Source organism: Podarcis vaucheri (assembly GCF_965113315.1).
Source record: "Podarcis vaucheri genome assembly, chromosome: 4".
In the NCBI taxonomy this organism is placed as follows: Eukaryota; Metazoa; Chordata; class Lepidosauria; order Squamata; family Lacertidae; genus Podarcis; species Podarcis vaucheri.
In genome coordinates this window covers 14,875,547-14,891,865 of record NC_138762.1, presented here as the reverse complement: position 1 = coordinate 14,891,865, position 16,319 = coordinate 14,875,547, and the positions used below count along the sequence as shown (strand labels likewise).

The 16,319-nt window shown below is 46.3% G+C and overlaps 1 protein-coding gene across 11 annotated transcripts in view; it reads left to right on the top strand.

The window, feature by feature from the left end:
• The window catches only part of DLG2 (discs large MAGUK scaffold protein 2), a 921,944-nt gene that overhangs the window by 94,339 nt on the left and 811,286 nt on the right, over positions 1–16,319 (top strand). The gene's annotated exons all lie outside the window — the stretch shown is intronic.

Sequence of the window (16,319 nt, the reverse complement as noted above, 5' to 3'; positions counted from 1 at the left end):
TGGCAAGACTGGCAGAAAACCGCCAGTCACTCAGAATCTTAAATTGACAGCTGGAGTCTTGCTGAGGGGGAAAAACACACAACAACCTTCTATCTGCTATCTGCCTTGCGGACGTTGTGCTAAAAATACATTGTTCACGGGTAAGGTGTGTGAAAGTCTCGGGGGCTTTTCTTCAGGGCATCAAGACTGTATTTCTCTCTCTCTCCCTACAACCACTAGACTGACAAGGCAAGATGTCTATTGAGGAGGATTTCTCACTTGTCATTTAGTGTAAAGTTGTGTTCTGCCCATAAAGCTCTTACATTTAGGGAAGGAAGTTGAAAAGAATGGGCTTCTCAATTTTAAAAAACCTAAAACAAACCTCCCTCCCAAAAATGTTGCAGAGTGTCCACTCGGATGATAGACACCCCATTAATGGACATATCTTTTCCCTGTCAGTCAAGTTCATGTGTGAACCAATCAAAACATCCTCAGGGGTTCAGAAAAGGAGAACTGGCTTTATTAAAAAATTAACTGTTGGCAAAACATTGGCAAGCTGCCTGGCATGCTGATGGGTCATCAGCTCTGGATATAGGGTGACCGGTACCTCATGGAAGCAGAGTGTTTGGTAGCCTCCCATTAGTTCAGTTTTTCAATACCATATTTTTGCACTCTAACTGTGTTGTGTTTGTAGCTCATTTCATGAATTGGACGCATGATTTGCACACATGATTTATCCCTGTCTTACAAGAGGATTTGTGCAATTTGTGCACTGTGGGCCGTAAGTCACACTGTGATCCATAAAGAGTTGGACATTTTGAGAAAGCAGCTGTGGGGAGCGTGGCATGGAATACCACTACCATAATCACCACCATTTAATTTGTATGCAGCCTTTCCATAGGTAAAACTCAGTTCCGGCACCTCTCAGGTGGGCGCTGTTGCCATTATAAGAGAACAAGGGAAGCGTTCATGTTGAGCTCCGGCACCTCTTTTCCCTAGAAAAATAGACTGGTTAAAACTTATAACGTGAATAGATCACCATATTACAAACAGAGCAAAAGTAGCTGTCAGATGCTGATGTGGTTGCTCAAGAGCAAACAGGCAAGACTCCGACCTGTCTTTTCCAGGCTTTATTCTTAGTGCAAACTATTTACAGTGGTGCCTCGCAAGACGAAAAGAATCCGTTCTGTGATTCTCTTCGTCTAGCGGTTTTTTCGTCTTGCGAAGCAAGCCCATTGACGGATTAGCGGATTAGCGCTTTTAGCGGCTTTTAGCGGCTTTTAGCAGCTTATCGGCTGATCGGATCAGCTGATAAGCAGCTTAGCGGCTTATAAAAAGGGGGGGGAGGAAAAACCCCCCGCAGGAACTCGCAATACATTTTCGTCTTGCGAAGCAAGCCCATAGGAGATTCGTTTTGCGAAGCACCTCCAAAACGGAAAACTCTTTCGTCTAGCGAGTTTTCCGTCTTGCGAGGCATTTGTCTTGCGGGGCACCACTGTACAGTGAAGAGCGTCGTAAGTTCATGTCTGGCTCAGTCACTAGCAGAATCTGGGAGTGGTCGGTCCTTGTACCTCTCCCAACATAACAGTCATGTGACCCCCAACCTTCTCCGCCTCTCCCTGCATTGAAAGCTACTGTGCAGAATGGGTGCTGGCAAAGGGGTATTTCCTTCCTCTCCTGTTTGCTCAGGCTCAGTGTTGAGGCTCTCCCTTGCATCCTCTGGTCCCACCACCTCCTCTCCACTGGAGGTGGGGCTTTCCTCCTCACCGAAGGAGGAACTGTTTCACAAGATTTTCAGAGGTTCCCTGTAACACAATTGCCCTTCCACCTCTCACCTCTGAGCTGATGGCAGTTCCCTGACAGTAGCCATAAACAATAAATAAAAACACCCAAAAGTTCACAATCATGGCTGAACCATTTCCACGTAAATCATTATAAGATCTAAAGATAGACACAAAAAATTAATATTGCTAACAGCAACAAACAACCTTAAACAACACCCCAGCCCAAGAGTCTGTTCAGTAGCCTCAGCTTTTTGTAGCTGGAGTCAGTCTGGGCCCTGCCCTCCCAGGCCAGGTGGGAAAAGGTCTGCAAGATGGCAGGATTCTTTCCCAGACCTACCCAGAGATGCTGAACCCAGGACCCTCTGCCTGCAAATGAAATGCGCCAGCACTGAGCATTGGTCCTTCACCAGGCATTAATTTCACACCCTCCAGGGCTGGATCTAGACACATCAAAGAAGCGTTTCAGTTAATTGCATTGTAAATTTAACCAGGGGAAACAGGCAGAGATAAACGGGGCTCCACAGCGCCATCTGGCGGCACAGTGTTATACCGCATATACAACACAGGTAAATCACTTTTTCTTTACCATTCTAGCTGAGTCCCAAGTGTCCCTATTTTCCAGGGACAGCCCTGGATTTACAGAAGCTGACCTGCTTTGATCCCCGGAGTGTCCTGCTTTTCCCTATGTAAAGGTAAAGGGACCCCTGACCATTAGGTCCAGTCGTGGCCGACTCTGGGGTTGCAGCGCTCATCTCGCTTTATTGGCCAAGGGAGCCAGCCTACAGCTTCCGGGTCATGTGGCCAGCATGACTAAGCCGCTTCTGGCGAACCAGAGCAGCGCACGGAAACGCCGTTTACCTTCCCGCCGGAGTGGTACCTATTTATCTACTTGCACTTTGAGGTGCTTTCGAACTGCTAGGTTGGCAGGAGCTGGGACCGAGCAACGGGAGCTCACCCTGACACGGGGATTTGAACCGCCGACCTTCTGATCAGCAAGTCCTAGGCTCTGTGGTTTAACCCACAGCATCGGAGAAATGTTGGAGGGTATGCAATTTATGGCATATCCTGCCAATAGCCTCATGCGCACAACGGCTGCCGCATACGAAGGAAGAGAAAACCAGCCGGGCCCAGAAAATGGCACAGGCACGTTCCCCCATCAGCTGGCCCCGAGATGGGAAAAGGCACCTGCACCAAACACAAATACAGTCGCTCCCAGAGAAGCTCTTTGCACCTCTCCTATGTTCAGAGTGGTTGGGAGGGAGAGCCTCCAGCCCTGATATCCAGTGAAATGTGGGCATGTTTAAAGGAGTGTGTTCAATGTAGGAGAAGCTGAGCCAGTGCAAACAGGAACCAAGCAGGAAGCACACTTTCATGTGCCTGTAGATTTCTGATATTTACCGAGACCTTTTGTGCCAGTGCCCCCCTGCCTTAAACCAACGACTGCTATCTTCACAGAGCTGGCGATTTTGCACTTCTGTCCATACTGACTACAAACCCCTGCAGTTGTGTTTTGCATCTGATTGTTTCCCGTTAATCAGAGGAGTATTTTGATAGCTGTTGTTAGGCAGAGCAAACATACCCTTTAGGAGGTGTCAGAGATGCAGGTACGTTAGCACGTCTTCATTATGAAAGCATTTAATTAGTAGGAAATTGAGTTTTCAGGATGCTGTTCCTCATCCCTATTCCGGTGACTGCCAGCCATCAAACAGCATCTCAATAATTTATTAGGGATGATGAATGCACAGTAATTTTCCTTGTGCATCCAAGGTTGCATTTCAAATCTTTCCTTTTAATTTTAAGTAATGAAATGGTTTTAAATTTCTTGACGTGATTTATCTTCATCTCTGGCTGCTGACAGGCCGGCAAACTCATATTAATCTTAGGGCTGCCTTTTTAACCAGGGAAAGGGCAGATTTTATTATTCAAAACAATATTAAACCTATATTTCTGTCAGAATGTGGATCTGTGACAGGGATCCAATTGGGGTCTCTGTGCGTCCCATGACAGTGAAATTTCTGGGTTTATTTTTTTTTTAAATGAGTTGGCTAACATTTTTGGTCAGCATCTATTACCACTAACACTTGTTGACGTTCTATTTCTGGAAGCAGCCTTCTGTGTATGTTGTTGTTGTTAGCAAAAATATTTCTTATTTGAAATTTAGTGCTTATCAGCCAGAAATTCAACAGATTCAGCTCCCCCTTTATTGTCCATATTGGGAAAGCCTTCACCTGTGAAATTTCTGCCTGCTTGTTATTATTTCACCTAGTTTTAGCTATAAGAACTGCTTGGAGGAAACCCCAGTTCCCTTCTTTACATCCATTGAGTTGGGAGTGTGGTGACTGTAGTGCAGTCATACCTTGGATCCCGAACGCCTTGCAAGTCGAACGTTTTGGCTCCCAGGCACCGCAAACCTGGAAGTGTTCCGGTCTGTGGACGTTCTTTGGAACCCGGACGTCTGTTTTGACTTCCACGGTGTCAGGAGTGCTTCGCAGGACTTTGCAGGACTAGGGCCTTCCTAAGTTTGTTCTGGAGAGGCAGGCGCGGCCACACAGGTGAGGCATCTTGCTAACTCACTGCACTTGGTGGCAAGAGCTGGGAAGTGATATAAGGTCAGCATTTCCCTTTGGCTCTTTGGCACAGCAACACGTTTCCTGCCTTGCTGTGCGTGGCTTCTTGCTTCCTGATCCTCGGACCTCAGCTTCCTGACTCCCTGCTTCTTGCCCCTCGGACCCTTGACTTTGTGAGTCCTTGCTTCTTGCCCCTCGGACCCCTGACTTCTGGACTCTTGTTCCTGCTCCCACCTCGCCATCTTACCCCCAGTCCCAACGTCCTCAGCTGGGATTTCGATCGCCCGTAGACTGGACCATGACATAAGACTTCCAATTGGCTGCAAGCGCGCCTTGGTTTCCAAACATTTTGGTCCGAGGTGCCACTGTAATATGGAGACATTTCTTCGCAAGAGACATTGGGGTGAGAGTTTGGAGATGAAACCTTGGAGAAAGGCATGAGGGTGTGGAGCCTGGCTGGCTGAGAAGGCAGGCAGCATAAAACGAGAGTTTGCTGTAAGGTAAAGGTAAAGGGACCCCTGACAGTTAAGTCCAGTCGTGAATGACTCTGGGGATGCGGAGCTCATCTCGCTTTACTGGCTGAGGGAGCCGACGTTTGTCCACAGTTTTTCTAGGTCATGTGGCCAGCATGACTAAGCCACTTCTGGTGAACCAGAGCAGCACATGGAAACACCGTTTACCTTCCCGCACGGAAACGCTGTTTACCTTCCTGCCAGAGCGGTACCTATTTATCTACTTGCACGTTGACATGCTTTTGAACTGCTAGGTGGGCAGGAGCAGGGACCGAGCAACGGGAGCTCACTGCGTCGTGGGGATTCGAACCACCAACCTTCTGATCAGCAAGCCCTAGGCTCAGTGGCTTAGACCACAGGACCACCTTGAGTTTGTTGTAACTGCTGCTTAATCAAACCTCCATGATAACTATTGTCTTTGTATATGGAACCCATTGCACCTATTACAGGGTGTCAGAAGTGGAGGCTACAAAGCTTCCAAATATGTTTAGCTTTCCCCTCTGTCTATTATGGGGACTACAGTGGGGGGATTTGGTTTCAAATCTCTGCTCATCCTCAAAACTGATTGGGTAACTTTTGGCCAATCACTGTCCTTCAGCCTAAACTACATCACAGGGAAGTTGCGTACTGCCGTGAGTTCTTTGGAGAAAGAACGCAAGGGCAGCCTGCTGGATCAGGCCAGTCGCCCCCTCTTGTCCAGCATCCTGTTCTCACAGTGGCTAACCAGATGCGTACGGGAAGCTCTTTAGGTTTGTGATAGAATTTCTGTGGTGTAGGTGGGATGTATCTGAGGGGTGGTCTTAGGTTACACTCCTTCTGTGATGTATGCATAATGTTTCTGGGGGTGGTCTTGATCTAGAGGATGGGAATTTCAAAAGTCTTTATAAGCCCTTGCACAGCAATTTTGGGGGGTCCTCTTCCTCTCCTGCGTGTGAGGGGAGCACCCTGTTGCAACAGATCAATAAAGATCAGGCTTACTAGCTGCTTTGCTTCTCAATATTCTCTGGTTGGCCTCTGTTATTTTCTCCTACCAATAGGGAACCTATGTAAGGACTCTATATGGGCTCTTGGATACCCCATAAGGGAAAAGGGCATATTTTTATTTACAACAGGTTGAAATTAGACACATTTTTTTTCTGTGAAGAAAGGATAAGAAAGTATATGTATGTGTGCTATAGACACACACATTATGCACTGTTCTGTGTGCAGCACTAGTAACAGTGGCTGGAGCTTTGCAGCTGTTTACACATGATTTAGGGGTGATGCAACTTCCATTTCATGCTCTATTGCTTCTATTCTTTGATGTGTTATGGAAAATTGAGTTTATGGTTGATTAAGCTTCTGGAATAATAGCAATAAAAACGGTAAATACAAAGATCAGATTTTGTTCTGAATAAACTCCCCACCCCCCATCACTTTGAGTGCAGCCTGGGATTTTGTTACCAGCGTTGATATCACTTTTTAGCCACATGGTTATTAACTTGTTGAAGGAGAGTCCACAACCTCTTGTGGGAGACGGTTCCACTGTCAAGCAGCTTTTACTGTCAAAGTTCTTCCTGGTGTTTAGTTGGAATCTCCTTTCTTGTAACTTGAATCCATCGGTTTAGGTCCTACCCTCCAGAGCAGGAGAAAACGAGCTTGCTATATCTTCCATGTGACAGCCCTTCAAATATCTGAAGATGGCTATCATCATCCCTCCTCTCAGTCTCCTCTTTGCCAGGCTAAACATACCCAGCTCTTTCAACTGTTCCCCGTAAGGCTTGGTTTCCAGACCCTTGATCATCTTGGTCACCCTTCTCTGCACACCTTGTCAATATCCTTCTTAAATTGTGGTGCCCAGAACTGGACCTTTAAGTTTATAGGCAAGACTAACTTAGGTTCATAAATTTCAGTGGCTTAACGCTGAGGATAACTTAGCTGGATACAGCCCATGGTTTCGATTAGTCCTTGCTCCTTTTATTTAATTTGCACCCAAAAAAACTTTCTGATCCTCTGTTCAAAGAGACAACAGTTTGATGAAACAGCAAAACACCTGTCCTATAAGTTATGGCCTGTAAGCGGGGGGGGGGGGGGAGTATAGAATGGAATTTCTCCAAGCATGGTCCTCAGAAAAGATCAGTCTTCAACTTTTGTCATGTGGGGAAAATTTCTTCTGCTGCATCCAGGGATGCTGTGAGCATTCTTTAATCTATTAGCATTCTTTAATCTATTAGCATTCTTTAATCTATTAGCATTAGGAACTGTAGTTTGTTTTGGGTGCTGGGAGTTGTAGTTCTGTGAGGGGCAAACTACAATTCTTAGGATTCTTTGCGGGGAAGCCATATGCTTTAAATGTGATCTATCTATTTATCTGGGGTGTACTTAAGCCCTGGTAGCCCATGCTAGATTCCATCAACCTCATTTAGCATGTCCAGTGGTCATGGATGATGGGAGTTGTAGTCCAATAGTACAAAATAGTATCTGGCTCACATAGCAAACTTATCCCAACGGCATTCCACCCATAGTCCCAGAGAATGTGTAAGCCTAGCCCTTTCTCCACACTCTAAAAGTTTGTTCTTTAAAAACCAGACAACTGCATCCTGAGACTAGCTGAAACTTATGAACACTGTTGTGTGCCCAGTGTAGAAGATAAAAAGCATGGCCTTTGCTATTGTTATTGAACCTGGTTTGATCGCCTGGTGGTCCCTGCTTGTAAAGCTGATAATAATGGGACAGGATCCGACTTTCCCCTTAATATTGTGTGCACTGAGATTGTGGAATGAGAGACAGTGCGGAAGGGCAAAGCTTTATTATTCTGTGCTTTTCATCTTTCCTCCAAAGTTGGTTTGCCCATCCCTTTAATCATCAGTGCTCTCCTCGTCTGACTACCTCCCATTTATCTCTTCTTTGCTGCTACAAAGGTATTAACAATCTCTTTATCTTCCCCGTCTCTCATTAGAATGTTTGTGCAATCTCGCGTGGACTGTAGGAAATTGTTTGGGGGCGTTTTTTTATTATTTTATTTTTCAAGATAAAAATAATAATCAGCTACACATTCTGCTTCGGTGCCGAAATTGTTTTCCTAGTTTGTAGAATCTAATACTTTTGTTTCTGCAGGCTGTTGCGATTCCATTCACTAACTAAAATGATGAGATTTCTACAGAGATCTAAATAAATAAGGCAATCCTACAGACAAAGGGAGATGGGAACATTGTTGTTGTTTTTTTTAAAAAACCCTCAATGGATTATCCATTTTCTTTAGGTGCCTTTGATTCACACAATGTGGTTTTTTTATGTGCACCCCAATCTCTTTGCAAGGAGAGACTCCAGGGGCACCAGCACATAATTTGGGTTTGGAAAGGAGGTCACTGGAGATTGTGGTGTCTTTGTGATTTATGGTTATATATACACAGGATGAACGTAAGATGGAAGGGCTCACAGCATGAACACTGCAACAGATCTTGCTTCCCTATTAGGTTTCTAAGGGGGCAATCCTATGACTGGGATTCACTGGGATGAGCAGCTTAAGATGCAGTGGATCTTTGGCTCAGCCAGCCTCAGCTGATGTTGACTCCCAAGCCCTACCGGTGTAACTTCCTCAACCCATCTCATCTGTGGCTCAATCAGATGAGCCACAGCTGGCTGATCTGAGGTCAGGTTAAGTCACCCTGCAGAGGAATTCCTGGGCTAGTCTAGGCAAAAGAACCTGGCAATACAAGAGAACTGCCCTCTCCCCTTGCCCCTGAGGTGTGAACAGAGTGTGGGGGGTTTGAAATTTGCCAGGGGAACTGGGTGTGAGGTGACAAGAAGAGAGAGTGTTGAGCCAAGGTTTTGCTGGGAAGAAGGAGGAAGAGGAAAGACTTGGGCCAGCTGGCTGGGAGAAATTCCCTGGACTCCAGGGCTGTACTGCTGTGGGGTCTAAGCCCCTCTTGAAACGACCATGCTGTATGATCTGGACTCCCTCCATGCAGACTTGAAGGTGTAAATAGGGGAATGGACCATGTTTCTGAAAGCCACAAAAGCCTCTGTCGTGTCTCGATTCTCCAAAGGACCACAGACCCTGGGTGAGTGCCTGGAACCCCTTGGAATCTTGCTGCAGCTTGGCAGAGGGTGGTGGGGGGTGGCACCCAACTTTTGTAACACTTACGTTCTAACTCCATTTTTGGGAGGCAGTAAACCTCTGAATAAAGGGACACGGGTGGCGCTGTGGGTTAAACCACAGAGCCTAGGGCTTGCTGATCAGAAGGTCGGCGGTTCGAATCCCGGTGATTGGATGAGCTCCCGTTGCTCACTCTGACATCAATAGCAGGGAAGATTCTGGAGCAGATCATTAAGCAAACAGTCTGTGAGCACCTACAAAGGAATGCTGTGATCACCAATAGTCAGCATGGATTTCTGAAGAATAAGTCATGTCAGACTAACCTGATCTCGTTTTTTGACAGAATTACAAGCCTGGTAGATGAAGGGAACGCAGTGGATGTAGCCTACCTTGATTTCAGCAAGGCATTCGACAAGGTGCCCCATGATATTCTTGTAAAGAAGCTGGTAAAATGCGGTCTTGACTATGCTACCACTCAGTGGATTTGTAACTGGCTGACTGACCGAACCCAAAGGGTGCTCATCAATGGTTCCTCTTCATCCTGGAGAAGAGTGACTAGTGGGGTGCCACAGGGTTCTGTCTTGGGCCCGGTTTTATTCAACATCTTTATCAACGACTTGGATGATGGACTCAAGGGCATCCTGATCAAATTTGCAGATGACACCAAACTAGGAGGGGTGGCTAACACCCCAGAGGACAGGATCACACTTCAAAATGACCTTGATGGATTAGAGAACTGGGCAAAAATAAACAAGATGAATTTTAACAGGGAGAAATGTAAAGTATTGCACTTGGGCAAAAAAAATGAGAGGCACAAATACAAGATGGGTGACACCTGGCTTGAGAGCAGTACATGTGAAAAGGATCTAGGAGTCTTGGTTGACCACAAACTTGACATGAGCCAACAGTGTGACGCGGCAGCTAAAAAAGCCAATGCAATTCTGGGCTGCATCAATAGGAGTATAGCATCTAGATCAAGGGAAGTAATAGTGCCACTGTATTCTGCTCTGGTCAGACCACACCTGGAGTACTGTGTCCAGTTCTGGGCACCACAATTCAAGAAGGACACTGACAAACTGGAACGTGTCCAGAGGAGGGCAACCAAAATGGTCAAAGGCCTGGAAACGATGCCTTATGAGGAACGGCTAAGGGAGCTGGGCATGTTTAGCTTGGAGAAGAGGAGGTTAAGGGGTGATATGATAGCCATGTTCAAATATATAAAAGGATGTCACATAGAGGAGGGAGAAAGGTTGTTTTCTGCTGCTCCGGAGAAGCGGACACGGAGCAATGGATCCAAACTACAAGAAAGAAGATTCCACCTAAACATTAGGAAGAACTTCCTGACAGTAAGAGCTGTTCGACAGTGGAATTTGCTGCCAAGGAGTGTGGTGGAGTCTCCTACTTTGGAGGTCTTTAAGCAGAGGCTTGACAACCATATGTCAGGAGTGCTCTGATGGTGTTTCCTGCTTGGCAGGGGGTTGGACTCGATGGCCCTTGTGGTCTCTTCCAACTCTATGATTCTATGATTCTATGCTCGGTCCCTGCTCCTGCCAACCTAGCAGTTCGAAAGCACCTCAAAGTGCGAGTAGATAAATAGGTACCGCTCTGGCGGGAAGGTAAAGAGCGTTTCTGTGTGCTGCTCTGGTTCGCCAGAAGCGGCTTAGTCCTGCTGGCCACATGACCCGGAAGATGTAGGCTGGCTCCCTCGGCCAATAAAGCGAGATGAGTGCTGCAACCCCAGAGTTGACCATGACTAGACCTAACAGTCAGGGATTCCTTTACCTTTACCTTAGACCTCTGAATACCATTGCAAGAGAGAAGAGTGCTGCTGTGCTGAGGTTCTGCTTGTGGGCTTCTGAAATATACTCGGAGTCAAGAGTGGATTTCATGCTCTTTATTCAGCTCATAGTGGTGAGGAGGAATGGAAGTTCCCCCAGAATGTCTGCTTTATATACATTATTTACACAATGGGCCCCACGTGATTGGCTAATTCCAGGATTCTCCTGTAGGCCAATCAGGTTGTGGATTCACTTCCACCTGGAGCTGGATTGGGTGGCTGCTGCGGACCAATCATACTGGTGCATTGTTCTAGGACCAATCAGACTGCTACATTCTGAATCCTATTGATCTAGGACCAATCAGACTGCTGCATTTTGGATCCTATTCAACTCAGTACATAACACCTTCCTATGGTCATCTGGTGGACCAGTGTTAAAACAGATCTGGGCTAGATGGACCTTTGGTCTGATCCAAGAGGTCTCTTGCGTTCATGAGGGCTATGTATGACAACCTCCATATGCTGTATGCATCTGAATACCACGTGCTAGAGAGCAGAAGTGTAAACAGTGTTATTGCGCTTAGGTCAGGCATATGGCTGGGCCACTGGGTCAAATCCTGGATGTTCTTATGTCCCTGGCAAATAGGGACAGTTGCCGTGTATGGTGCATGTTTCATTTCATTTCATTTCGCTTTTAATTTGCGTACCACCTTTCTCTATTACTATACACAAGACAGTTAACAAGCTGAAAACAAACTCCTATCACAGTTTACAAGGTTGTTGTGGTGAACTTTGTATGCTGAGTTTTTTTTGGAGAAAAAGCAGGCTATAGATGTAAAAAAAGTTTTTTTTTTTTTTTTTTGAAAAATCAAATATGATGGATGTGGGAGTGATCAGGCACAGGGCTGGATATATCAAGCTTCCTCCTAAAATGGTGTAATCAAGCCAGTAAAAAGCAATATAACAATAACAACAACAACAACAATTTATTTATTTATACCCCGCCCATCTGGCCGGGTTTCCCCAGCCACTCTGGGCGGCTTCCAACAAATATTAAAAGTACATTAAAATATCAGTCTTTAAAAACTTCCCTAAACAGGGAAGCTATAGAGTTCAATCCCTTTCCCCACTTTACATGTAGACCAGATATTTCAGACTACATCGCCAATCAGCACCAGCCAGCGCTTGCTTGCCTTATCCAATATTTCACAACCAAATTCTTGATAAGACTCAGCACGCCAGACCAGGTTTTGTCACAGCAGGCAGAATTCGGTTGACTGATTAATTCTCCAATTCAAAGCAAATTAATTACCTAAGCACATTAATCAGTGCTCCAGCTCTAACACTAGTGAAGCTTAACCTTCTACAAAAGTAGAAGAACTGCAGAATAGAGAGGGTGTTTTGGTGGTGGGGAAGGGGAAGGATAGCTTTGAATGCTCCTCTGTCTTTGGAGTACCAAGGTTTGTTTTCTTAAGATGCTCTAATTAAGTCTATTTTGGATACTATCCTGAAGACAAAGCTAATATGCAAAGCTAATTAACCTTGGCTGCCATCCAGGATTATTAATAATCCACTTGTATGTAGGGTCCTGAGCCTGTTCGACACAGCAGATAATTTCTTGATGCCCATCTGGCCAGAGAGCTGGGTTTTGTTTTGTTTTTTATCCTGGCACAAATTCCTATCCCAGGCTGTTCCAAATGCCTGGGCAGGTGAAGGTATAAGTGTTGATCTTGCATCTGAGAGAAATAAAATGGATCCTAGTTGTACACTGTGCCATTGGTCCACCTGCTACTTCATTTGTTACCTCTGTTTGCTTGAGAGCATTCAGATATGTAAGAAATCTAGGCATCATTTAAAGACCACATTTGCACCATACACTGAAAACACTATGATACCACATTAAACAGTCATGGCTTCCCCCTCAAATATTCTGGGAGTTGTAGTTACTAAGAGACCAGGGATTGAACACAGAAATATCTGTATGCCAAGCAGATGCTCTACCTCTGAGCTACAGTCTTTCCCATAATTCAGAGGTTTTCAACCCTTTTGAGTCCACGGCTCCCTTGACCTACTACATTCTTTCTTTGGCACCCCTGTGGGGCTCAGGAACCCAGTTATGTCACCCCTTGCCTGCCGAGCTGGTAGCCTCCCACCCTTTTTCGAACACCGTCCCTTGTGGAGAAGAAGAGGAGGAGTTTGGATTTGATATCCCGCTTTATCACTACCCGAAGGAGTCTCAAAGCGGCTAACAATCTCCTTCCCCTTCCTCCCGCACAACAAACACTCTGTGAGGTGAGTGGGGCTGAGAGACTTCAAGGAACTGTAACTAGCCCAAGGTCACCCAGCAGCTGCATGTGGAAGAGCAGGGAATTGAGCCTGGTTCACCAGATCACGAGTCCACCGCTCTTAATCACTATGATGTTAGTTTCTGTTCCTAGCACTGTGCAGCTTCTTGAAGTCACAGGACTCTGTTTACATTCCAGAGACCTTCCAGTCTCACGGGAAAGGAGACGGGATGTGACGTCAGTGGTTTCCTGTTTCCTTTGTTCCTTTGGTTCGGTGGCTCTCTGCTTTCATAGAGAGAGGATGTGTTTTTTGTCTGCGTAGTTAGGATAATAAAACTCTTTGCAATGTAGCCCAAACCTCTCGTCTCTTTCCTGTGCTGGAAACTCTGCTGAATGGAACGTGCCTTGGAGCCTTATCAAAGGCTCAGGTCGTTAAACATGTCGGGAGGTGATTCCGAAGGACTCTGGGGAAGAAAATGAGCTTTATCAGCTTGGCCGAGCGGAGATCCTGACATACACCACACTGGCTCTCTCCCAGCCTCCTCTCTTCTCCCCTCTCCTTGGGAGTCCTCTGGGCAGCCACAGTCACTGCCCCTGGTCTCTGAGCCACACACCTCCTGCCCCAAAGAGAGGTGCCTCTTCAAACTGCCCCATAGGGGCCTGGGAAGAGGATGCCCCCAGCCTTAGCAGCCTGATGGAAACTGGCCAAAGCTGAACGTGAAGCCAGCATCTTACCTTGGGAGGCAGCAGGGGCAGCAGCGGGTACTGCCAGGCCTGCATGGTGGAAAGGCTCCCCTTCAGCACCCGGGCATGCAGCTCCCAGGCCAGCCTTGCACACATCAAGCACAAGAAGGGCCAGTGCAGAACTTGCCTGCCTGGCCTCCCACTATCCATTCCCAACAGAAAGGGCTGGCGGATTTGCTGGCTGGGATCCTTCGCCCACTTGCTTGCTTACTCCAAGGCTATCTCAGCTCTGGGTAACCAGCCCCCTCTGGTCAGCCCCAGAGGCATCATTCAAGGGGCTTGAAGCCAGGGCTGCTGCAACAAACAGCTGCACAAGCCTTTGGGAGGCAGAGACACAAGAGGGCATCAGAGGAGGGAGGGAAGGAAAGAGGGACAGAGGCCAGTGTTTAACCACTGCCATAAACGAAAGTATAGGAGCTTTGGAAGCTGCCTTACACTGAATCGGACCATTGGTCCATCTAGCTCCATATTGTCTACACTGGCTGGCAGTGGCTTTCCCTGTTTGGAGGCAGTAGTCTCTCCCAGCCCTACCTGGAGATGCTGGGGACTGAACCTGAGACCTTCTTCATGCAAAGCAAGTAAAGCAAGTGCTCTTCCACTAAGCTTTGGCCTTTTTGGCTGTGACCAGGTAAGCACTTTGCTCAGGGAGCCCTCAAATCCGCAGCTATCTCCTTGGATGCTAACCTTATTTCCCCGGGCCACTGCTTAACAGTCACAACCGAGTCTTACTCTCCACTCCATCGCCTGCAGTGCCATCAACCAATTTCAGGGCAAAATGGTTCCTTGGGATGCTTCTCCGAAAAGTCCCGAATGTCGACGTGTCTGACTTGGTACATTTCACCTTGCTATTCCTTTTTTGACGGACATTAACATGCTGCAGCTGCAGCGCCTGTAGTCAATAGTCACAGGGGCCAGTTCTTTCCTTTCCTTGCTTCTGCAGGGCATCCTTACCTTGACCTCACTACATCCCAGTTCAGTTTGTGTTTTACTTAACCGGCTCCAAAATTAACAAGCCTCCTGCAAAACTGTACAGCCTGTGCTGCGCAAAGCAGAAGTAGCACAATGACAAAGTCCTTTGGAATCTTTGTTTTGCAATTATGTTTTCAACATTTTTTTATCAAATACAATCAAAACAAAATTTTGTCTTTTCTATTATGTTTGCCGATTTCCCACCCCTTTACCCACAGAGTTGTTTCTCCCCTTCTGCTGCACCCTACCTTCTATCTATCAAATCATAACCACAATACTATAACCCATGGGTAGGCAAACTAAGGCCAGGGGGCTGGATCTGGCCCAATCACTGAGAGCCAGTGTGGTGTAGTGCTTAAGAGCGATAGACTCGTAATCTGGTGAACCAGGTTCGCTTCCCCGCTCCTCCACATGCAGCTGCTGGGTGACCTTGGGCTAGTCACACTTCTCTGAAGTCTCTCAGCCCCACTCACCTCACAGAGTGTTTGTTGTGGGGGAGGAAGGGAAAGGAGATTGTCAGCTGCTTTGAGACTCCTAAGGGTAGTGATAAAGCGGGATATCAAATCTGAACTCCTCCTCCTCCTCCTCCTCCCCTTCTTCTTCTTCTTCTTCTTCTTCTTCTTCTAAATCTGGCCCGTGGATGGTCCAGGAATCAGCGTGTTTTTACATGGGTAGAATGTATCCTTTTATTTAAAATGTATCTCTGGGTTATTTGTTCATTCCCCCCCCCCCAAATATAGTCCGGCCCCCCACAAGGTCTGAGGGACAGTGGACCGGCCCCCTGCGGAAAAAGTTTGCTGACCCCTGCTATAATCCAATTACTTCCGTTGCTCAAATCCTGCTCGCGAGTTCATGCATTTCTTTAAATATTCCCCCCAAAAGGCATCCATTCTTTCTTAAAACACGCATCATTAGATTCTCTTAATTTTGCCCATTCTGCACGGTCCATTTCTTACTGATCCATTCTTCTTTTGTCGGAAAAATGTCCTCTGGAATCTATTGTGATGTAGTAGTAAAGCAATGTGTGGGGCACCTCCATTCTCTCTGCATTTGTCCTCCTGGAATGAGGTTCCTCAGTGATGCCCCTCCAGATGATACTGGATTCCCAAATCCTATCAGTCCCAGCCAGCATGGCTATTGGACAAGGATGGTGGGAGTTGTACTGCAATACAGGTCGCGACAAGAAACACCTGAAATGGTCTGATTTAACCTACCACTGCTTGGTGATAAAATTTCACGAAATAATTTATTACCCTCTGGGGTCATCTCCCCCAATATCTATATACATATTACAGTCAGACAATAAAGGGGTACCGCATGTGTCACGTTTAAAGAAAGACATCTTACAAATCAGTTCAAATGAGTTGGACTGATGTTTGCCCATCGCCTGTGCAAATATTTGATACCCTTAATATTTGAAGTCATTCCTTTTTTTAATACAAAGGATCTAATGAAAGGTTTATTAGATTAGAAAAGTGTAAGCTCTGTGATTCACTCTTTTTTCCTACCTTAACTGTGTTTTTAGATTTTTTGCTATTCTACCATCTGATAGGGAATGGTTATTAATGGATAAGCTAACCGAACTCACATGCAAAGGAGAGAAGGTAGATTGCTTTGTTGAGAG